The sequence below is a fragment of the Ovis canadensis genome, chromosome 2, assembly GCF_042477335.2.
Source record: "Ovis canadensis isolate MfBH-ARS-UI-01 breed Bighorn chromosome 2, ARS-UI_OviCan_v2, whole genome shotgun sequence".
NCBI classification, from domain to species: Eukaryota; Metazoa; Chordata; class Mammalia; order Artiodactyla; family Bovidae; genus Ovis; species Ovis canadensis.
In genome coordinates, this window is record NC_091246.1 from 77,237,198 (window position 1) to 77,263,686 (window position 26,489).

General features: G+C 37.9%; 1 protein-coding gene across 1 annotated transcript in view; it reads right to left on the reverse strand.

The window, feature by feature from the left end:
• LOC138432368 (uncharacterized) overlaps window positions 1-26,489 on the reverse strand; it is a 121,074-nt gene that overhangs the window by 82,568 nt on the left and 12,017 nt on the right. The window lies entirely within an intron of this gene.

Below are 26,489 nucleotides of genomic sequence, written 5' to 3' on the forward strand. Positions count from 1 at the left end.
AAATGATGTTTTTGAACTGTGGTGTTGGGAAGACTCTTGAGAGTCCCTTGGACTGCAAGGAGATCCAACCAGTCAATCATAAAGGGAATCAATCCTGAATATTCATTGGAAAGACTGATGCTGAAGCTGAAACTCCAATACTTTGGCCACCTGATGTGAAGAACTGACTCACTAGAAAAGACCCTGATGCTGGGAAAGACTGAAGGCAGGATGAGAAGGGGATGACAGAGGATGAGATGGTTGGATGCCATCACTAACTCAATCAGTTCAGTTGCTCAGTCATGTCTGACTCTTGGCGAACCCATGAACCGCAGCACGCCAGGCCTCCTTGTCCATCACCAAGTCCTGGAGTCCACCGAAAACCCATGTCCATTGAGTCAGTGATGCCATTCAACCATCTCATCCTCCGTCATCCCCTTCTCCTCCTGCCCTCAATATTTTGCAGCTTCAGGGTCTTTTCCAATGAGTCCACTCTTTGCATCAGGTAGCCAAAATCAGTCCTACCAATGAACACCCAGGACTGATCTCCTTTAGGTTGGACTCGTTGGATCTCCTTGCAGTCCAAGGGTCTCTCAAGAGTCTTCTCCAACACCACAGTTTAAAAGCATCAATTCTTCTGTGCTCAGCTTTCTTTATAGTCCAACTTTCACATGACTTTCACTTTCCATACATGACTACTGGAAAAAACCATAGCCTTGACTAGATGGACCTTCGTAGACAAAGTAATGTCTCTGCTTTTTAATATGCGGTCTAGGTTGGTCATAACTTTCCTTCCAAGGAGTTAAGCATCTTTTAATTTCATGGCTACAATCACCATTGCAGTGATTTTGGAGCCCAGAAAAATAAAGTCAGCCACTGTTTCCACTGTTTCCCCATCTATTTACCATGAAGTGATATCACCAACTCCTGGAACTTGTTCAAACTCATGTCCATTGAGTGGGTCATCCTCTGAATTTAACTCAGATGACCCACTCAATGGACATAAGTTTGAGCAAGCTCCAGGGGTTGGTGATAGACAGGGAAGCCTGGCATGGTGCAGTCCGTGGGGTCGCAATGAGTCAGACACGACTGAGTGACTGAACTGGAAAGCAGTGGAGAAGCCCTCCTCAGGATGAATGTGGGTAGAAGGTGGGACAAACAAAGCTGATCTGTGGGAGAATTGCTCTAAGTAGAGGAGAGAATAAACAATAGGAAAGATGGGGAAGAATCTGAAGAAGGTATGTTCAGGGAACCTGGAGAACAAGGGGAGGCAGACAACCTGAAGGTTAAGACCAGTAAGAATCTCAGGAAGACTGAGACCAGCAGTGGCCCTCCGGGAGTACACTCTGGTTAGCTGCAGGAAGTCACAATATGTGAAACTGTGAGTAAAAAGAGAAGACAGACATCCAAGGACAAGGATAAGACATGGGAATGGACTTGGAGAACACAAAACCAACTGTGGCATACGCCGGTCCAAGTAACCTTAAATAATAATGATTAAGAAGAGACGTTCTTAATGGAAAGAATGGTGTCCATATAAAGACACATGCATTCATATATAGCATAAACACTGCAACTACTAAGAGAATGCACCAAGGGTAAAAAAATAATAAACACAAGTTAGAAGAGAAATGCTTCACCCTAATCGAGGAGAGGGCTTCCCGGATGAACTTAAAGTTCTGTTTGCATGTGCATTTGTGTAACCTTCTGGAAAGGGTGTTCATTTCAGTAGAGTAACTCCAAGCAAATGTATAAATTTTATCTGAAACTACCACTTCTTATTCAATCAATTCTGTTCTCAAATATGGCCAAATCTGTCTCAGATTTCTTGTGGCTTCAATTCAGCAGATATATGGGAATTGACCCATGCCACATTTAAAGTGGACATCACTTTATAGAATTTGGCTATTGTTTGCTAAGGTCCATCTCATTTTTCTTAAGGCAAGGAGCAGTAGGAGGGCAATGTGGAAACGTAAGATGAAGTAAACTGCTCATTTGAAAACTCCGCATCTGCTATAACTTGTTTCCCAGTCCACACACCATGTTTCTGCTACTCTACTGCCAGAAATTTAACTGGCTTACCTATAATCAGAAAATGACATGCTACTGTAACATATATTTTCCAAGAGAAGCCACACAGTCCAAAATACACAATAATAAATATTTCAGTGAGTTGGATGAGTGTGAACCACTTTTTTCAAAATAGTTTAACTGCCAGGGACACTTCAGATTAACTTAGATAAAAGAACTGGTTAGAAATTGAAAATGAACATTCATAAGTCATTAAAAAAAACTTGAGTTCTAGCATTTACTCAAAACAAAACAATAACCCTAATATAATTCATATATAGTAATGAATATATGAATTGTTACCAATCATACCTATTTTGTTACCCATTTTGTTTGAAACTATGTATTACAATCTTTAAAATATTCATATCAGTTTGAGGTTATGTTGTTTTTTTCCCTCACCTTCTGCACAAAATTATTCCTAAGCAGCCTAAATCACTCTATTACTAGCAACAGCAGTACTGATACAATTTTTTAGTTAAACCATTAAGTTTATTTTGGAGGATCTAATTCCAAGAATCTAAATCAAGGAACCTAAACCAAGGACCTAAACCAAGGGGTGAAAATGAAAAATTACAAACGTGGCTGATTAGAAGAATAGTTATAATAGCCTTTACTGCTGTTTTTATTGAATGTACAAGTGAAATAACCATTAGCCTGTTTTAACCACTGGAAAACACCCTATGGTGGTACTTGACTGATTAGATGCATTTTTGTACACAATTGCTGTGCTAATGGAGCAGACTTTTACCCTATAACAAAGGAAATCTCAAATGTAAGCCTTAGGGTTTATAGTAACTCCAGAATACCAAACCACCACTAAAGGATTTTAAATGAAGCCCCTGCTGATCTGTTTGTTGGTTAAACCCTTTCGTCTCCTCCAAACGATAACATCACTCACAGGACAAATTATTGATAAACTGCAGAATTTCAAACAAAGATAAGCAAGGAATTAAAAATCCATAACAAGACATTAGCTTTAGGAAATGAGCTTAACATAATATGATCGTTGGTCTAGATCCAGTTTTTCCTTTTGTGTATTCTAACACATAAAGGTCTGTTCAAGACTCCTATTATCACAGTATACTGAAGAACAGAATTGGTTCAGCAATGGGAAGAATAAGATGAGCCAAGCAGCCTTTTGATGGCTGAGGATAATCTATAAACACGAGACACCATGCTGACCCTCGAAGTCATCTCTTCTTACCTCCTCACAAGGGATGGCAAGCCAGCAATATCGTTATAGGGTACAAAACAGCATTTAGGAAAGGTTCCTAAAGGAAATCATTCTTCCATTCAACAGTGTTGCTATGGTAACCAAACCAATCAAGCTTCTTCACAACGGCTTTTATGTCAAGTTCTGTTAGCAAACTCATATAGAAAGTATAACTCATCTAAATTAACACTACATTTGTTACCTTATTAGGGATAGGTGAGAGGCACAAATATGTTTAAAAATTAGGGAAATATGTATTCCTTCCATATCAACATCTTAAATTAGTTAAGTTCAGTCTGTTTAAAAAAAAAAAAAAAAGCCTCTTGAAGGCACACATTTTGGAACAGGAATAAAAGGAAAGAAATTCACCTGGCAGTACTTGGTCTTTTAAAAATGGAATCTTTCCCTATCTTCTAGGGAACACAAAGAGAATTTCTAAATCTTGCTGAATCTTTTATAGTCATTTCCTTGCAAATAAAAATATGCGTTCAAATACACATGGACTATAGGTATAACTTACATAGAAAAAACTGCAGCATTTACTAACTAGCATTTTTAAGATAAGCAGAATAGATGGAGAAGCAAGGCAGATCCATTTTATTAAAGGATATTTTCCTTCACTATGGCTTGATGAAGCTATATTATTGATTATAGCCTTAAATCTGAAGACTGTTTTATATTAGTGACATGGTTTCACACTAGGTTAACTTCACTTCTATTGGACACTCCTCCTGTTAGTTAAATTTACTTATCAAAAGCATAACAAAAACTCTAACAATAACTTCAGTGAATTTAATAATTTGACACTTAGCTTTAAAGCCAATGGATTTTTTAAGAAAATATTACTTCCCTGTATTGAGAAAATCATTTATATTCTTTTCTTTTAATTTTATTAAGAAATACTAAAAGAAGGCCTAAATCCCCATCCTATATTTTATGTTTACAGAAAGTACACCTTATACTATTTTCACAGAATATAAATGATGGAATTCTTTAGGGCCCCAACAAGGAAACTGACTATGGAAGAAGAGTGGAGCAAGCCTCTGCTCTAACACCTTCAGCTTTAAATAAGCATTGTCTTTCTCCTGGACTCAGTGGCAGAATTTAAAGATTTCTGATAAGCAGCAGCAGCAGCTGCTGCTAAGTCACTTCAGTCATGTCCGACTCTGCAACCCCATAGGACCCCCACAGACAGCAGCCCACCAGCCTCCTCTGGCCACAGGATTCTCCAGGCAAGAATACTGGAGTGGGTTGCCATTTCCTTCTCCATCTGATAAGCAGACGTTGCTCCAAAACACCTCATAACTGTGACCATGTAAGAAAAAATAACCAAGATAAGGGTTTGGACCACATAAAACTCAACTGCTTACAAGTTTTTAAAAGGCTAAACATCCTCAATACCATTAAATATGTACGTTGGTACACAGCTCTCTTCCAAAACAATTGTCTGGCTATGATCTGATGCACTGGTAGTTTGGCAGAAATATTAGCTTGAGTTAACTAACTCTGAATTACAATTTTAAAATCTGAAACACTGCATAAATTAAGATCGTTCATTTTAAGTTCTAGGCTTTTCATATGAATAAGCTACATGTCTGTTTAAAACTTTAGAAAATATCACTTTAATTAACTTTACTTTTAAACATAAAACTATACACTTAATATGAAATAATGATAGCACTTTACATTTGTTTGTCCACTTGAAATTCTATAATGTATATTCTATATCTCACTTTATTTGATCCTCTCTGCAACTGCAGGAGATAGGTATGGAACAAGCAGGGTAGAAAATCAGGCTTAATTAGGTTTAATAACTCATTTACTTATAGTGTTATTCTTCATAATAATAATTATAAGAACTACTTAGTAAGCACCTATTAGAGGCCAGATACTGTCCTAAGAGCTTTTCTCTTCATTGTTAATATATTTTAAATTATTTATACATGATAACATGTGTATTGTCTACTACGTATTATGTGATGAGGATATTCACATACACGTCTTCAATTCTCACAATAATTTTGAGATACGGTATTTTCATTTTACAAATGAGAAAACTAAGGTTCAGAGGTAATACATAGTCTGCCAAAAGCCACACAACCAAAAACTTTGTTTCCAGAATTCCAAGTCAAGTCAGATCCACTGAATTGGTATTATATTCATTTATTCTAGGAATAGATTAAATATTCACATGTGCTCCCTACAAGATCACTGTCTCTTATACATATGATATTTAATTGTTGCTCACAGAACATTTATGACATAAAACTTCAGACAAATTGTTAATTTGGCTCTGATAACTGCAATTTTGCCTTTCAAGGATATATCTGGCCATTTTTATAGCAATGTAAATGCAGTAATTCTAAACAGAGCTGGTTGTTCTAACATTAAAACAATTATTCATGAAGGAACCGGTTCCCCTGTTTTTATTTAGGAATATACAGTACCCTGTTACAAACAACAAAGAAAGACACAACCAACCAATTTCCACGTTTGACTGCTGTGTTAAATATGAAATATCACTATACCAGAACAAGCTATAGGAAGTGATGTTCAACAAGAGCTGCACTTTCAAAATGAAAAGGCACGAGAACATATTACCTTTAACCCTGTTAGTAATACGTCACAAGCTTTGTATAAAACACCAAGCTTTCTGAGTCCTGACCATCTCATCGCTAATTTGAAAAGATTAATATCTATCAAAGTTTGTCACACACTTGACTCTGTTGAATACATGAAACATACAAAGACTCTAAAGTAATATATTTTATATATTTATATTGATACATTTTACTACTAATGTAATAATTTATACTTTACATAAATGTCTCTAATATAAAAGGTTAATGGAAAACCTGGAACACATATTGACCTTCTACAGACATCTTAATCATTCCCAATAAAATTATCCAGAAGAATCTTAGTTAAGGCCAGATTCCTTTGTTACCCGACATTGTAAAGTTCTTGATAACTGGAATTACCCGATAATTCTCTCCCCTGACATATAATCAGAGAGCACAAAATGAGTAGAAAGATCCCTCATGGCCTCTCCTGTGTCCTGTTTTCCTGGTCTTCACAATGATACACTCTGGAAGCTAGCCTATTATAAAAGTATAACAGTAACAATTGTCAGTCCCATGACAATTGAGTTGAGTGCCCTTGATTCAAGATTCTTAAAGCAGTCATTTCGCAGCAGACATTTCTTTTGAGGCAATATTTCAGATATTCTTAAAATATCCTTTTCTCTCTGTACTAACAGAGAAGGAGCTATAAATCAATAAATTTTTTAACAGCCAATATAGAAGACAAAATTTGCTAACACTTTACATATATTTATATTTTTATACACAAATTTAATGCAACCGCCTGTAATGCAGATGCAGCTATTATGCCCATTGTTCAGATGTGGAAACTGAAGCACAAGTAAATTAATTTGATTAAAGGTCACTCAGCTGGTACGTGGTAGAGCTAGAATTCTATCCTAAGCAATGAAGTTCCAAAATCCATTCTTTAAACTTCAGCATTTAAGATGAAGGAAGAGTTTTTGCCCTCAATCCAGCTTTTTTGTTTGAAGAAAGGATAAACAGAATATATTCTTACTGTACAAAATATGATCATATTCACTAGCTCATTAGAAAATATTAGGATTTAAATGAAGAATTCTATTTCTCCATGAATGCTTCATTAAAGCTAAAAAACACGCACTATATAACACACACACATACATACATTTTTTTACATATTCAATAGGCCCTTTGTATCTGTGGCTTCCAACTCCAAAGGTTTAACTAACTGAGGATTCAACCAATCTTGAAATGAAAATATTTTGTAAAAAATCAAAGAAAAGTTCAAAAAGTAAAACCTGAATGAATTTGCCAGGTTCTGGAAATTATTTATATTTACATTGTATTAGGTATTATAAGTAACCTAGTGATAATTTAAAGTATATAGGAGGATATGCATAGGTTATATGCAAATACTACTCCATTTTATATAAGGGACTTAAGCATTTAAGGGTTTTGGGATATGGGGGAATCCTGGAGTCAATCCCACAGATAATGAGGAATGACTGTATCCATCTCTGGATCCATAAAGGGTCATGGAGTATAATCACAAAACGCTTTTACTTTCCACCATTCCTTTAAAATCTACTCTCTAGGGAAAGTTCTTCTCTGCCTAAAAAATAAAGCAGTCCAATAACTTTTCTAACTATTGAACAGCATGAGGATGTACAATTACTTTACTCACCAAATACATTCCTAATTAAGAAATGAGAGTGCTCAGTTAAATACATTATCCACAGTAGAAGCATCCTAGTTAAAGCTACTTCCATTTCCACACTAGAGTAGGCTATAGGCCAGCACCCAACAGAAAAGGATGTCAGTCTCTTCTTTTCCTACTTCTCCTTTCTTCCACTACTACTTCAACGGACAGCTACATTTCTCCAGGCTGAAACAGTGAGGAGGAGGAAACTTAACAGGAATGAGAATATTTTTTTTTTTAGTTTTTTATTTTTTAAATTTTAAAATCTTTAATTCTTACATGTGTTCCCAAACATGAACCCACCTCCCACCTCCCTCCCCACAACATCTCTCTGGGTCATCCCCATGCACCAGCCCCAAGCATGCTGCACTCTGTGTCAGACATAGACTGGCGATTCAATTCTTACATGATAGTATACATGTTAGAATGCCATTCTCCCAAATCATCCCACCCTCTCCCTCTCCCTCTGAGTCCAAAAGTCCGTTATACACATCTGTGTCTTTTTTCCTGTCTTGCATACAGGGTCGTCATTGCCATCTTCCTAAATTCCATATATATGTGTTAGTATACTCTATTGGTGTTTTTCTTTCTGGCTTACTTCACTCTGTATAATTGGCTCCAGTTTCATCCATCTCATCAGAACTGATTCAAATGAATTCTTTTTTACGGCTGAGTAATACTCCATTGCGTATATGTACCACAGCTTTCTTATCCATTCATCTGCTGATGGACATCTAGGTTGTTTCCATGTCCTGGCTATTATAAACAGTGCTGCGATGAACATTGGGGTACATGTGTCTCTTTCAATTCTGGGAATGAGAATATTTTTAAGCGGCTGAAGTTGGTAGATGACCACATATCCTCAGGTTCTGGCTAATGCTAATAGCTTTTTCTCAGACCATGACTTCTTCACAGGGCACTCATTCCTGGAAGTCTACCCCGCTGTTACACTTAATGTAGGTGTTATCATCTCCCCTACCCATCACACACTCCTTACACAGCCCTTAGGAATCCAGGGCAAGGTCTGTTGAGATTGTTCCTATCTCTCGGCAGCAATCTAAACAGGGCCAAAGAGGGCCTCATCTGTCTTACAGGTGGGCCACACCTTGTCCACAGGAAAGAGGGAGATCAATGCTCACAGTTACCTCTTCTTTCCTCTGCTTTGTGATAAACAGCTAGCAGACCTGCTCTTAATCCTTTTAGATCTTCAAAGCAGGGATAACTATTCACCAGATCCTTTAAACTTTAGGAAACATACAGCTTTAAAGAAGTTCCTTTGATTTTTTTTTCCTAATTGGTTTAGACAAGGTGCTGGAAAAGGCACTCAGAATAGCTCTTATCAAAAACCTTGTCTTTGTGAATTCCATCCTTAAAGCCTAGCCCCTAAAACACTTTTCCAATATTTCTTTTGAAAATCAGTCTCTCTGTTTGGAATTTGAATTTGGTATCCAGTGTCTTTCTACTCTGGATCACAGCCAAAGCTACCATTTTAATATTGTTACCTATGTCCTTATAATTAACCCTATGGCCATTGTGATGTTATCCAAATTAAGTTTGAAATCAACTTCAAACCATAAGTTAATCTTTTCAAACATTTTATTATGCTTATTGTTACTGTTTTGTTTTGTTTTTTTTTTTTTGGCTGTGCTATGCAGCATGTGGGATCTTTGTTCCCTGAACAGGAATCAAATCTTCATCCCCTGCCTTGGAAGCACAGAGTCTTAAACCCTGGAACACCAGGGATGTCTCAACCATAGGTTAATCTTAAGTAAGATATATTTTAGACACTGGTGTTACTGCTTTAAGAAATATATTAAATATCAATTATGAATATGCCATTATAAAGGAAATCTCTGAGACTAATTTGATAGTTTACATTTTTACTCTTTGTTCACTAACATAACTATATTTTCCACACATATGTCTTGCAAAATAATGACTCATTATTACAGAAAAATTATTAAGAAATTAAGTGACAAATTACTGCATGGATACATATCATCTTCTTCTTAGGCTGTATTTCCTTAGTCTGCTAAGAAAGCTAAGCCAGGAACAAAGCAAGAGGTTTTCAATATTCTGTGATCACATGTAGCTGCAGGATTGGTTGCCACCACTGTGCTAAACATGAAAGTCACTGCAAAAGTGGAAACCATGTTTTCAGTCATTTCTATACTGTCCTGCTTTTTGTTTTCCTTAGTAAGCATTTTCCAGCTTCCATTATTCCTTAGATGCACAGGGGGTGACACCCCTCCCATGTTTGTATTCTGTACCACGGCGCGTCACTGCCTATTTCCCCAGTGATTTAGGACATCTGTCCTCTTTGACCTTGCCCTTGAAACAGTTAACTGCACACCCTGGTAATGTCTGTGTTAGCCAGGGTTCTAGAATCCTAAGTGCTATAAAAGTAAATGTAGACCAAGAAATAAAAGGCTATAAGAAATCGGAATAAAATGTTAAAAGTACAAACCAATATAAACATGTGTTCTGTCAGGGAAAGTGCACTTTAAATTGTCCACAGCCAGGCACTCACTACAATTTAGTAATTCTCCCAGAGAGAGTAGAAATGTTACATTTATCCCTTGGATAGAAGGTTAAGGACAAGCTTAGTGAAGACTAAAGTTAAAATACTTCCACAAGACATGGGTGAAATGCAATGATTTAATGTGGTAAAATCATTTCTTAAAAAAGGCTTACCTTTGCTTCTGTGCTGTATCAATGATAATAAGTGATGTTATTGAGGACCTATTTCTCCTAGACATTAATCCTTATAACCCTCTGGTGGGGGTATATTTTACTCCCATAAACACATCAGGAAACACAAGCTGACAGACGTTAACCAATGTGCCCAATGTCCCATAGCTGACAATGGAAGATGAGTTGAATCTGGTTCCATTAAACGGCAAAGTTCCGCATCTCCCAAAGCCTGGTGTTGTACTCAGGTATGTTAGGATAAGGCAGTTTAACAGGTTAGAGAGCAGGAAGTATGTACAGGCTTCTGCTTCTCTACACTAAATCCAATGTTGACACAGCCCATATTATGATCTTTCTAAGACACACTTCTGGTCAGGTCAGTCCTCTGCATGAAATCCTTCAATGCTTTCATATCTACATCTGAAGAAAGAACAAATAAATGTCCCAGTAACATTCCAAACACTCAGGGTTCTTTTTCCATCCTGCTAAACCTAACAGCCTACTCCCCCCAGCCTCCTCTTGAATCCCTCTTCTTTCTTGGTATCCTACTATGCAATACTATCCCAGTTGTCTATTATTTGAGCAGTTCTTTCCCCGGCCTCTTACAACTTGTGCTTTCTTTGCCTGGCCTCTAAATACTGGGTGTCCCACTGACCCTCCCTTCTTGACATTCCTGGGTCATTCCATTCCTTCAAACCTAGCTTTATGTCCCAATGATTCTCGAATTTTCATCTCCATGAAAACTGCACCTCTGATCTACAGACTCCTACAATACACAGTTCCCCTTTCCCTGAATATTTCACAGGGACCCCCAAACAAAAGTCTTCCAAAATGACTTCCCCATCTCCCAATATGTCGCTTTGCCAGCTTTCCCCATCTTGGTACACAACACTATTTCGGGACAAAAACCTGTATCTATCCTCAGTTTCTGCTATTCCTCCTCCACCACCACATACCGCTGAAGGATGGACATTCCCCAGCCCATCAGAAATCCTCTCTCAACTGCCATCACCATCTCTCAGCTGGACTGCCTACAGCAGCTTCCTAAATGGCCTTCCTATGTCTGCTCTTGTACCTCCCAATCTATTCTTTACACAGCAGCCAGAGTGATCTTTTTAAAACAAAGATCCAATGTGTCTCTCCTCCATCTACAGCCCTCCTTTCTATAGTGTCCCACTGTGCACTAAATGAAATCCAATCTTCCCACCAAGGCCTGCAGACCCTGAGCCACCAGACCTCCTGACCAGCTCCCTCCAATCTTAATCAGTTTCTCTACAAGTCCAACAGCCTCTAGCCCAGCTGGTTTCCTTTCAGTTCATCAAACAGCTATTAATATTTCCTGCCTCTTGTCCTTTATATACACTGATAGCACTCTCTATCCATATCCAGCTGATTACTTCTCAACCTTCAGATCTGCTCACATATTGCTTCTAAAAAGAGTTTACAAGACCAAGATTCTAAGAAGGCAGGCAACACTTTATTTTTCTTTCTTGTCAAAGGCATGAAGCAGTTTATAATTGTATGTTGGTAAGTTCTCCAATGGAAAGAATGGTATCTGCTTAGATCACTAGTAAATGTTCAGTACTCAGTGTCAGTCAGTTCAGTCGCACAGTCGTGTACGACTCTTTGTGACCCCACAGACTGCAGCATACCAGGCTTCCCTGCCCACCACCAACTCCCGGATCTTGCTCAAACTCACGTACATCAAGTCGGTGACGCCATCCAACCATCTCATCCTCTGTCGTCCCCTTCTCCTCCCACCTTCAATCTTTCCCAGCATCAGGGTCTTCTCCAAGGAGTCAGTTCTTTGCATCAGGTGGCCAAAGTACTGGAGCTTCAGCTTTAGCATCAGTTCTTCCAATGAATATTCAGGGTTGATATCCTTTAGGATTGACTGGTTTGGTGTCCCTGCACTCCATGGGACTCTCAAGAGTCTCCTCCAACACCATAGTTCAAAAGCATCAATTCTTCAGTGCTCAGCTTTCTTTATAGTCCAACTCTCACATTCATACATGACTACTGGAAAAACCATAGCTTTGACTAGACGGACCTTTGTTGGCAAAGTAATGTCTCTAGCATAGTGCCTATGATATATAGAAGGCATTCTAATAAATAGAAATATTAGAATTCAAAGCCTTCCTTTGAGACAGAGGGAAAGGGGCAGGGCACAACCATTAGCCACTGTGCTGTGCTGAGTTGCTCAGTCATGTCCAGCTCTTTGCAACCCCACATACTGTAGCCTGCCAGGCTGCTCTGTCCGTGGGGATTCTCTCCAGGCAAGAATACTGGAGTGGGTCGCCATGCCTTCCTCCAGGGGATCTTCCCAACCCAGGGATCGAACCCAGGTCTCCCACATCGCAGGTGGATTCTTTACCATCTGAGCCACCAGGGAAGCCCATTAGCCACTGAGGGTATGACAAAAACTGGTTATAATCCATTAGTTCCAAGATGACAGAAGACTGGACTTACAGCAGACCCTGAACCTCATTACAGATTCACTGCAACACATCAGCATGCTACACGACACTCCCACAGGGGCCATGACAGTTCTGGCAAACCACAAAAGACCAAAAGGTGGCCAATGACCCAGTTCCTGGAAATTTCTGCCCCTCCACCAAAATGGTTGGAATAACCCACCCACCTGTTGACCTGCGAAATTACCTAGTCCATAAAAACTAATCCCCCCCTATTTTGGGGGACCTTCGCTTGGCAGCCTATTCCAGAGACTCACCTAAGGCCCAGAACATGATCATCCTCCTGCAACGGCATAATCTGGTCCCTGACTACCACTCCCAACTCTCCAACCCCTACTCCCCTTCCCATCATACCTTTCAAAGACTTGAGGGTGACCCAAGGAACACGCCTGCTTGGCATGTGCTGCTCCTTTTCCCTGGAATCCTCTTTTTCTCCTTGTTTAAACTGGCAGATTTCTGCTCACTCCTGTGATCCAATTCTGAGATCTTCAGAGAGTACTCTCTGTACTTCTCTCAGAGTGTACAGAGAGAAGATCTCAGAATTGTATCATCTCCAATTTATATTTCAATTCCCAAAGCTCAGCACACTCTATGGTAAAGGAATAAATGAATCAACCCACCAATCTATTTGGTACTCAAGGAATTTTAATTTCCTGCCACAAAAAGTCACCAAATTCCTATCCCCCCCACCCAACCCTAGACTTTTCAACGTAAATCAAATTACCGTTTACATCTCAAAACAGAGCACACCTTTAACAGACAGGATACTTATCATGTCCCTTCACTCAAAAATGTACTCATTCTCTAGAGGTTATTAAAATTTTTGAATTAACTAAATATGGTTCTAAACCAGTTAAGCCAAATACCTAGATGAACTTGAATAGGATCCATTTAAAATAATGGGCCTGAAATTAGGTAGAAGAGTTTCTTTTTCGGAAAGCTACATTTTCATAATTATTAGTGTAATACCTCAAAGTACATTTCATTAGTACTTATCGCCACCCTAAAAATAATAATAAGATGATAAGATATTTAATAATGTGGTGGGCACTGAGATCTATTTTGCCAGCAACTCCATTATCTAAAAAGGAAGCAAACCCTATGAAAGTCTGTTGTTTACATAATTGCAGGTGATGAATTTCATGCAATGATTATGAAACACACAGGACCTGGAATGGAATCACTTCCATCTGCAAAAGACTGATATTCAATACTTTGAAACTGGTGACATTTAACATAAGCATGTTAGTAGTACTATAGAACAATCAAATATCCAAAGTCACTAAAGAATATACAGAGTTGTTAAAGAATTGGTAACAATTTCTATGGAAGTTGCAGAATTGGTTGTCAAAAGTGAGATGGTAACAGAGGTTATTATTGTCCATAAATTTTTAAAACCATAAAACATAAAACATCAAGGACATGTTTGTTGGGTTCACTGTAAATCTTTAACATTTGCAACAGGATACAATGAAGTCATATAACATTTCTGAAATGCTACACTCAAGTAAACTGAAATAACTCAAGACATGAGAAATTTGTTAGTATTTTAGAATCACTCAGGGCGTTTTCATCTTTAGAGCACATGTCAGCAAGGGTATTCCATATAATGTAGCACTTGCAAAAAAAAAAAAAAAACAACAAATATTCTTAGAAAGCCTCTACCATACTATACTGACAACACCATATGTCCTGTGCACCCTTTTTACATTTACTGTTGAGCGCTTACCAAGTTGAATAAATACTTACAGCGTGTCATGTAAGATAGGAGGAGAAACCACAAGGTAAGTAAAGTTTGCTAAAATTTTTAAAAACTGCACACTAAATCCCTTAAAATGTAGACTCAAAGTCCTGAATCAGACATCTCCAAATACAAACAAAAAAGAATTCATACAAGATATGTCTTTTTCATCCAAGTTAGAATGAATTTGATGATTCTGAAAACACTCTGCTATTCATCTCAACAGTGAATTACTTTTATGAGTCAACGGTATTGTAAACACTGCAAAACCTCAGAGAGAGTTTCACCCAGCAAAGATCATTTACATATACTAATTTGGCAAAAACTGCTTTCCAAATCACAATGTTTTACAAAAGCCATATTCTACTTTTCCTTTAGTGCTTTTTTGACAGTTGGAAATGGGTACAAGTTGTAATTTACTTGCATCCGTTTCCTACTTTAGTAGTGTCCAGTAAAATCATTCAAACAGCATGACAGATCAAAGGCAATACTGAAAAGTGTTTCCAGTCTTCTGAGAGCTATAATGTGCACTGAATGCAAATGGTAACTGATGATTAAAATATATATATGATATATACTTATATATATAATATATACATATGCCTGATGAGTACTAGGATCCTGTAATATTGTTACGTAAAATTGTGTGCATTGATCTAGTAATCCCCAACGCTCCTAATCTGACTTTAATTTACCTTAACGGAGGATTGCTTTGGGAAAAATCCTGCAAGACAGTGAAATCTGATGACGGGTAGTCGTTTGTTTTCATAGTCATGAAAGCAGAACCACAAAAAAAAAAATGTGTTTTTCATTAAAAACATTCCACAATTTGAAAATTATGGGGGAAATAGGCAATGAATCACAAGGAAGAGAGAAAGTCAATTATGGCGATTACCAAAACAGCCACACAACATTTCAGAAATGCCTGACTGAACGGGTCACAATACACTTGGAGTTATGTGAAACAGAAAATTAACCAGTGTTTGCGCCCAGTGTGTGTGTTTTGTTAACAAAGTGATTTTGATTGAGTTTATGGTCACATTGCAGGATCACAAGACTTCACAAAGAGGATTACTTTAAATATGAAATCTTTCAACTGTAAAAGTAATCATGTCTAAAGGAGGTTGGATATTAAATATTTCTCTAAATTGGAGTTATCTCTCTTTTTCTTTTCCAGGTTGCCTGAGGCTTCATTTTTTCCATGAACTGAATAACTACACATACCCTGCAAAGAACACAAAATAATATCTTAAATGAAAAGAAATGCAACCCTTCACTTCATATTGGTACTCTCATAAATTTAATAGCCACTGTTCATTATACAGAGAGCTACATAACAAAAAGACATTTTCTTTCCTATTCTAACTTTGCACAAGAAAAAACCAATCAGTAGTACAACTGACCTGATATAATCTCTGTGGGCCCTAAAAATCTTAACAGTGGTAACATATCCAATTCATCTAGAGGCCACAGCCACACAGCTAATAGTGAGAAGAAAAAATAACAACAATCAAGGTTTAAAGGTTAAGATAAGATGTTTACAGCTTTTCTGACTTACTATCTAAGAAGACTTCGCTAAAATTTAATCTTACTGGATGGTACTCCAAGAGGTGATTATCATGGATCTGAACATGTGACCTTTGAAATTTTGCAGAATGTCTGAGCCTAGCTACTTGTGGTTATCTATAAACCTTACATACACGAAGTGACAGGCAAAAAGATGGAGACAGAATTGGGTCCAGTGAGTATAAATGTATTTTAATTTATTCATTTATCACCTTAGTAGGTCTTACGTAAGAATTCTCATTATCCTCTAGATTCTGTAAAAAAATTTCAAATAAGCATGGTGAAAGTGAAAGCGTTAGTTGCTCAGTTGTGTTCAACTCTTTGCAACCCCATGGACTGTGGCCCACCAGGCTCCTCTGTCCATGGAATTCTCCAGGCAAGAATGCTGGAGTGGGTATCCACTCCCTTCTCCAGTGGATCTTTCTGACCCAGGGATCAAACCTGGGTCTCCTGCACTGCAGACAGATTCTTTACATCTGAGCCTCCAGGAAAGCCCATTAGCATAGCAATTATAGCTAATAATACTGCATCAGATAGTTCAATGTTCCTAAGCAAGCAGATCTTAAATGCTCTTACCACAATAAAGAAACAGTAATTAGGTGATAGGATGGAAGGGTTGGAGAAGGAAATGGCAACCCACTCCAATACTCCTGGCTGGAGAATCCCAGGGACAGAAGATCCTGGCCAGCCACAGTCCATGGGGTTGCAAAGAGTCAGACAAGACTGAGCGACTAACACGACAGGATATAATTTTTATATCCAGAATCTTATAAGAAATTTAATAATTTTGCAAAATATTTTTGTTAAACATCTCACCACCTTTTATAATTTGTTCTCATTTGTTTCAGAAATAATGTTATTCATTAAATGCATTATCTCATTTAATGTTCACAGCAATATTAGGAGGGAAGCAGGTGTTCCTGTCTTTCCTACTTTAGAGATAAGAAAAAGGGGATCAAAGAGGCTATTACACAGCAGGAATTTAAACTCCAGTCCATGTAGAGAAGATACAATGAGCTAAGATCTGCAAAATCAAAGATTTCTAACAAACACACCTTCGAGCGTTCCCTCTAGAGCTTTGGACAAGACATTGAAACTTTCCATTTTTCAGATTTTTTGCTATATAAAATAAAGGCAGAAAAGAAAGTGAACACAGAATTGCTTTATAGCAGGCAGCTTCGTAACTCCTGAATTTATGGGGCGGGGGCGGAGGTGGGTAGGGGTGCAGGGGCGTTATTCAAAGCAAATAACAACTTGGACCAAAGCTGGTACTTTTGCCTAAAGGGGTGAGCATGACTGAACTGAGGAATCTAACTGCATGGAAAGGGCCAAGTTGATACTATCTAGGTTTTGAAAGGACCTGCAGGTTACAGTGAGTTAATCAGGAAAGGCAGTGGTCTAGGCAAATTCTCGATCGGGGGCCAGTGCTGCAGACCCAGAGAGTCAGCAAAGCAGAGCTGAAGTGTAGGGTGGGTGGGGGGACCGGATGGCCTTGGCCCTTCTGTGCATAGACATGCCCCAGAATCTTGTCACCAGCTGGAGCAGGGGTGAAATCAGAGAGCAAAGAAGGACCTGGCGCTTCACTGGAGGTCTGGGGGCACAGGGAATCCGGTAAGTCCAGAACTGTAGCCTCCATAAACAGATCTAAGAATAAAATTTGCTTTCCAAAAGAGCTGAGGAATGCCATCCCAGCAAAGGCCTGTCTCAGGATACTGCATTCACTAGTCTCTCTGCCTACCTTCTTTCCCAGAAAGTCACCTTCTCAGATACCCACCTTCATTAAAAGAGCCCTGTTCCCACCTCTCCCCACACACAGTCATTTATATCCCTTCCAAGCTGTTGTCTTCATAGCACTTAATCACTATCTCATTTATTTTACACACTCTTGTCTGTTTATTGCGATTGATTATTCCCTACTGGAATAAAAGCTCCCTAAGAAAATAATCTCATCTTTGTTGATGCCTACTGTATCTACAATGCCTAGATCCATGTCTGGGACACAGTAGGAACTCAATAAGTAGTTATCTACTTAATACAAAGATAAATTTCAAAGCAACATTGTTCAAATGCCATTCTTCATTTGCTAGAGTTTGGGGTTTTATGGGCTGCTACATGTTCTATGATATACATTAAGAGATGGCTAAATTGGTAAATAAAAACAAATATAATCAAAGTTAGTGACCTTGAAACTTGTGAATTAATTCAGGCGTAAATACTGCTCAAAATGCAGAACTTGAATGTTTTGATAGTTTAATAGGATACTGACAAAGCAAACTACAAGATATGCTCTATTTCACAAAGAAAGGGAGCCCTTGGCACATCTCTAAAAGACCAGAGTTACTGGTTAATCACTAAAAACCCATACTTCTCATGGACTGTTTTCTTTCTTTGGTTAAAAATAAAAAGGTCTTTAATGTTAGGACATCTACAAAACAACTGATATGCACCACGTGCATATGTGCTAAGTTGCTTCAGTCGTGTCTGACTCTGTGCGACCCTATAGACTATAGCCCACCAGGCTCCTATCCATGGGATTCTCCAGGTGGCAAGAATACTGGAATGGGTTGCCATATCCTCCCTCTAGGGGATCTTCCTGACCAGGGATCAAACCCACCTCTCTTACATCCGTTACACTGGCAGGCAGGTTCTTCACCACTAGCACCATCTGGGAAGCCCGATATGTACCACAGATATAATAAAAATGTTGCCTTATAAAAATACAGAAATTAACTTTCAAACTCTCATCTTTTATACACAATTCTTAAAATAATTTTAGGTCCTCAGTGCAGAATTTTAATATGCTATTTTTCTCCTAACCATAAAAAAAACTAACTGAAACAAGATTTTGAAATCATGAAAATTGAATTTGAAGTCAAAATAGGAATTTTCTAGGTAGACAATTATCCAGTATCTAACTTTAAAATGAAACAAGACTGTACCATTTAAACCAAACGTAGTTTTATTTATTTGCTTTCTTATTTTGTTGTGAGGTTGTAAAGAGAAATAAGAAATTTCAAACTATAGTTAAACATTTGACTACAATTAAATTATATATTATACATATATACACATGCATGTATATAAATGTGTATATATATAATATTACCATGTCTCAGAACATAAGTAATTTGCATGATATTATGTCAATTCTGATTTAAGGTTTCTTGGTTTTTAACTCAAAATTTTAGGGTCAATTAAAGTTCACTGTAAAAAATAAATCAGAGAAATTAACAAAGAATAATCTATAACATAAACACAAGGGGTAAGGGTTCAGTCCAACCAACCATAATAGCAGGAAAAACCCACAGTAACTGAAGGACTATTATAACTGACTCAGTCATGGACCTACAGAAAAATAAAACTGAATGAGCAAACCAGAGATAAGCCTTGAAATATCAACGGTTTCAGATTATTTTAAGGAACATTGCAAACTGAGGAAGGAAGGAATGTTTAGTTTGAGGATAAGTAACTGGCAATTTTTTTTAAATCTATTTAAAATCTTGCCCTATATTACAACTATTTGTCCCTTACAGATGATTTGAAGGTAAGATTATTAAACTACATTCCTCCCTTTGAAAACATCCAGATACTATGAGCTACTTGGAAATGTCTCACTTTTAAAATCGGCTAATAAGATCCTTTTGAAATTCAACTCAAAATTAACTCATGCAGATCTTTTTACTGAGCACAACACTTTTCTCTAATAAACTGCTTGAGACTAAAAAGATAGCATTTATATATAGCGACAGAAAACACTGATTAAAAACTGGCCATTTAACTCGACATCTTTAAAAAAAATCTGTACACATATAACTTTACATTGGAAATTTATAACATGCTCTACTTACACTATTTTCTAGCAAAGCAGCACTTGCTTTGTGAGCTAGAATTAAACATGATTATATAAATAATAATCATTTAATACTTTCAAGTACTTTACCACTTATATAGGAAATCATGTAATTAAAGAACAAATACCAAGCAGCAACAAAGAGAATAAAACACCAGAAAAACAAGATGAAAATCTCAGGAAAAGAGAGAAGTCTCCACTTCTGTCCAAGAAGTACACCTCTTGCACAAGGAATAACAACACAGAAAAAGATCAACTATTTTGACTATATAACGTTAGAAATAAAATTCCATATGTAAATCAATTACTAAAGTAAGATCAATAAACACGCTCAAGACACACTTGTTACAAACATGACAAAGAGTTAAAATGCCTAATATATAAAGAATGTGAACTAATGAACAAAAATTCTTAGGCAAAGGAAATGTACAGATACTTCATATAACAGGAATAATTACTTGCAAACAAACATTAGGGAGAAAGCATCACTTCCATAATTAAAGAAATTCATATTAAGACAATGAAGCAATGCTTTGCTTTTTAAATCAACAAAATCTAGATGAAAATTTTTAAACTGACCAACTGGAAGAAAAACTCAGTAATTACTGGTAGCATTATTAGCACATACATCCTTTCTGGAACACGACCTGGTGAAATGTTTCAAAAGACATAAAAATGTTCATGTTCTTTGACCTAAGGATACCACTTTATGTGTCAATACTAAAAGAAATAATGCAAAATACAGAAAAACCTATCCTGATTAAAATGTTCCTCAAAACGTTGCATTTGGAATAGTGAGGGAAAGGTGGCGAAAAGAACAGAAACAATGGCTACTGACAGGAAAATAGATAAATCTAGTCGACAAATTACTGGGTAGCCATTAAAGATGACAATCATGATGAGGCAAGATGAAAAAATATATATTTATTTATTTATGCCAAAATAACTCACAAAGTGCTAAAAAAAACACAAAGTCACCATACAGTATGAAGGTCTAGAAATTTTTCTCAAGTCAGAACAGTGGGTTGTTTTCAAGTGATGGGATTATTAGCGACTTTTTTTAGTTCGCATCTAACTTTCCTATAATGAGGTTATACTACTGTTATGACTTAAAATAGACAAATAAAAGTCAGCATATAGAAATGTGTAAACAATACCACTTGACCGCTGTATTAGAGTAAAATATTAGAAAAACTACTTTGGGTTCATGCTCTCTTTCAAATCGCTTCACTGTAACCCAATAAAAAAGTAAGAAAGACTTTTCTTAGTCTGCTATTTGTCAAACATACCCAAGTAGAATGTTCCATATGTCTGTGCTTTTCCGTTCTCTACTCTGAGTGTCAGCTATCATCGGAGCTCAGTATTTAATTCAGTAAGACTATAATTACATACATTTAACATACTAAAACATAAACTACACATTTCTGAAACCTAATCATGCCCATCCTTAATTTTTTTTCAGATAATTAAACAACTGAAAATGATAAATTGGCCCTTTAACAGACTTAGCAACCCTTTGGCACCAAGTACATCAATTAACTATAGTACCATATCAGACCAATATTGTATCTCCTACAGTGCACGTAACAATATGAACAAGAGACTCCCATCATGTCACCTGAACTGAGAGTTCTTACGATCCTTTCTGTAATGACAAATTTAAGTTCTACGTTATTACCTGTGTCCCACAACGGCCATGCGGTGGGGCTGAGGATTTAGAATATTAAATCTCTCTGGGGTGAGAATGTGTGGCTGTTTCATACAGCTTCTACCCAATCCTAATAGTCCTGTGATCATCAAGGTTTAGATCTGTAATTACAAGAGGACCCTGATTTTCACCTCAGTTACTGATAGAGACAGTCTGTATAATCACAATAAAAAGCCAAGACTTGAAAAATGAGACGCTGCAAGAGGTCAGTGTCCCCAGGCTCCAATGGATTAATTGGCTCAGAGTGCTTGGAGCCCCTGCACTTTCCCATTTTGTTATGGGGGCTGAGGATGCGTGAAGAAGAAACACTTCAATCCTTGCCAGGAACCCTCTTTGCTAAGGAAATTTAAAATAATAATAATAACAAATCTGCTAGAAATAGAAACAAGCTTTATTTTTTTTTAATGGACAAATTTTCTGGGGAGAGTGGTAGCAGACTCAGTCCATGGTTCTGAACCAACACCAGAATACCCTCAGCACTTCGTGTGTGCAGTTCCCTGCCTCTTCATAGCTTTCTCAAAGCTACAAGCATCACCTAATACATAGTCGATTGTATTCTTAATCAACTGTCTTTAAAAACGCTCATCCCTCAGAAACCTGTTTTTGTTCATTTTGATTATAAAAACTGGAGGTACACGGGGACAGTCTCAGAACTGATTAAGACTCCAACAACAACAAAAACCTACACCTAGCTGCTGCTACATACTTTCCAATGCATACTGAAAACAAAACAATTCCTCGATATAACTGTAGTTATAGTCGACATTTTGCAATTCAAAAACAATATAAAAAGGCTATCTGAAAAAGACAAATGCAGCAACTAACATTATCAGAGACTCTTAGACTGCAAGGAGATCAAACCAGTCAATCATAAGGAAATCAACCCTGAATATTCACTGGAAGGACTGATGCTGAAGCTGAAACTCCATTACTTCGGCCACCTGATGTGAAGAGTCCAGTGATCAGAAAAGACCCTGATGCTGGAAAAGATTGAAGGCAAGAGGAGAAGGAGGCGACAGAGGACGAAATGATTGGAGGGCATCACCGACTCAATGGATTTGAGTTTGAGCAAACTCCAGAGCTAGTGGACAGGGGAGCCTGGCGTGCTGCAGTCCTTGGGCTCGCAAAGAATCGGACACGACTTAGCCACTGAACAAAATTACCAGACATGCTGATGCTCTCCATGGGAAGTGATAGTGACTCAGGATGTGAAAGGAGAAGAGAACAATCTGGGAACAATCACCTCAGGTTCCATGACCAAGAGAGAAGCCAGTTAGGAGAAAGCAGGGCTCTGTTCCCAGAATTGTTACAAAGTCCTTCCGCTTTCATCCCTCCTCCTTCCCCTGGCTGCTCTAGGACAGCTCTCCAGAAACCTGAAGTGGAGCCTTTAACCCTTGCCTCAGTGGCAGGAAACGAGTGGAGAGATGCGAGGTAGCAGTTACAGTGTGGCTTAGTTCTGCCTCCACTGCCCTGCCTCTCACCCCCACGGGACTGTCAGGGGGGGTCTGGAGGTGCTCATCTGCCTCCACATTTCTTTCAATGACTTGTAACAGGCTGCAGTGATACGTGTCTGTCAGCACTAATTACATGCGACACTGGACTGGCCTGATCCCTGACGAAATTCCAGAGTGTGTAATAAAGCAGAAGGACAGTAGGGAATATGGGCAAGCAGGAACGATGACTAGAGAAGGCTCTGGAATGCTTCTGCCTCGCCAGGTTTTCCGTCAAGCTGCCCTCCTGATCAGCCGTGGCCACCCTAACAATACACACATTTGCTCTACTCTGCATATGAAGCTTTAAGATGTCAGATGTACAGGTCTGCTGACAACAGCCCGTCTACACCAGCTGCCCCATTCAAAGCATCCCCATTCGTTCTCATAGCATCCTGTTTGAATGCTAACTGTACGATCACCTACAGCCCTTCAGTGAAAAGTAGCTGCAGACAGACAAAAAATCACTTGGAAAACAACAGAAAAGACTCACTAAGACGAAACCTGAGACGGGATGTGGCAGAACTGATAAAACTGAATTTGTTTCCACATGTGACTTCCATAGAAGCGTATTTCTCCACATTGGACAAATACAAAAATCAGAGGGTATGCATATATGTCATTAGACAAAAAGCACAGAATCAGCTATTAACTCACTTCCCTTGAGGATTATTTCTGAGACACAGTATCTTTCACTTACATCTGACAAGTAGATTATTTGCTTGTAAGATCAATGGGTATTCTCAGTATACAAATGCCTTATCTTTACTACATATGTAACCTTGAAAATATCACAACGTCTCAGAACCATCAGGCAGCTCAGTACTGTCCAAACCAACTTTGTGCAACAGAATTTTCTGTCTATACTATCCTATACAACAGCTCCTACCTACATGTAGCTATTGACCACTTGAAACACAGCTACTACAACTAAGTTTTTAATTATACTTAATTTTAATTAAGATGGAGATTTGTTTCCTGATGATTAAAAAACATATAGCATAAAGATCTGTCTCTTGTTCTTCCCTTGAGTGTTTTTTGACAAAAAGCAGTAGGTCTCTCATCAAAGCAGATGCTGTCTGATGCAAAACCTTCCTTCATCTGAGAACCAGCAACACGTCAGACAGAACCCCATTTCTTGCAGTATATGAGGGACAGCATTAACTACAAACAAATTCACTTGGGTTCTAGAGACCAAGCCAGAAGGGTTAGCTGGGACAGTGAAGTCTCCTCAACATAACGTTTAAACTAACATCCTTTCTAGCACCCTTGGAAGATTTCCCACTCACTCTCTGAGAAATGGCTATCTTTATGACCAAGAGGCTACTGTGGTCCATTTTACAGACAAAAATGGGTTTAGTTCTCATCGCAAGATATGAAAACATAATGTAATGTGTCACTCTGGTACCTAAAAAATCCAAAAGGAAAAAATAGAGTCCTATGTTTAAAATATTTAGAAAATCATTTATGTACCCTTTGGCTATCAGTGATACCACGTTCATGTAGGTTTGTGGGTGCCAGCTTTTATTCATTTGTTTATTTCATTATTTTTCTCAATTCTAGTTGCAAAGAATGTTACTACTATAAAATCCTACCATATCATGTGCATCTTTTCTTCCAAATGATGAAAACTACTGTGAAAAACAACACAAACAAAAATGGTAGCTGGCCTTTTAAAAACATTAATTTAAAAATATTATTCACCTCTGTACTACTTTTACTTAGTACAGTTTTTTCCCATTACTACCAATAGTCACTACGTGGATAGTCTGTTACACTCCTTAAGGAGCTCTATTATTTTTTAAATGCTCTGAAATAAAATATCCTTCAGAAGGAGGCTAAGAAGATGCATATTTTTAAAAATTTTTCATAGAAACTAACCATCTATACAATAATCCATTGTCTGCTCTACCAAGGTGATTTATTAAGGATAATGAAGCATATGATTTAATAGCTGCCACAAATTCTTTCTCAAGTAAGATGGGTATAAATAATACAAAAAGATGGTCCAATAATAGCCAAATCCTAACCTAAGAACTACTCTATATGCTGGATCACAGGAAATTAGATGAGCTCAATTAACTATGGAGCCAAGTGAAGGGTGGTTAGGCAATCAAGGCTCTAACCACCTCCTCTTATTCTAGCAATTATTATTAGTATTGCTGAGTGAAACCTGTAAGCTTTCCTGTCATGGTAATCTGAGTAGCTTTTTTTTCCCACATGGCAACATAGTGTTAGTCGTGTCTAACTCCTTGTGATCCCAAGGACTGTAACCTGCCAGGTTCCTCTGTCCAATTGCCATTCTCCACGCAAGAAGACTGAAGTGGGTAGCTATTCCTTTCAGACTCCAATTAGAAATGTACATTATGCTAGAATTAATTTTCCAAAATCTTAAGAATTCAGATCTCTGCCTATCTGTCAGTGCAAATTGTACCTGGCAGCATTTGGCTCATCCTTACATTCCCACAGTGCCTTGCATTTAGGAAAGCTAAATGTACGATCCTTTAAAGAATAAACACAAAAATGGGAGAGCAGGTAAGTGTATAAAATGAGATTTCTAAGACCCTTACCGGACAAAATTGCATTTCATATCCCTGTGACACCTGGTTCTAACACTTATCACTCAAACTTTTGAGTTCTTCTGATGGCCAGTTGCCAAGAAGTCACTTCCTTTGGTGACAAAGCTCTCCTTAGGCCAGTTTCCTATAAAGCATGGGGGAAAAAAACCCCACAAAATGATATTCAATGTTTAAATACAAGTGCCCAAACATCAGCTCCTGTTTGCAAGTTGACATACTCCTCTCCCAGCTCTCTTTGTTTAATATTGAAGTCTTTGCAGGGCATTATGAAATCAGTGAGGTGAAATTTCTAACAGGAAATAGAAGCAGTCATACAAGCCAGCTGCTTGGCCTAAAAAGATTGTCTGGCTGTGCCTTACAGACATGGCACAGACATTCATTGATAAGCTGGCACAGCTAGTCCTGTCCCCATGCCACCCAGGGAACCCATCTAAAATAAGATTAGAGGTTGCAAATCCTAGTGTTCATATAATACTGGGCAGTGGAAAATTTCCATGGCTCAACATAAACAAGGGGCCTACGTGTGAGACATATGTCACCTTCTGAAAAATGTCTGCTTCACCGGGAGCATTCAGCACCAGCATATTTCCACACTGCAGTGCCTACTGCTCCTGCTTGTCCAAGCCGGGCTTGCCAGAACTGAGATCAATTTTATTAGATACCATTAGTCTCTGTTAGGGCGGTCATTTGAATAACAACAGATTGGCAAGTATAAAACTAAGGCACCTGTTGTACATTTGGCAGCCTCATTGAGGCCCCTTAAAAAGAAAACAAATACAAGCTACAATGATGCCAGGCAATGGCTTTTGGTTCAATAATGACCATGTGTCAGAATTAAGTGCATCTGGGAATTCCTACCACA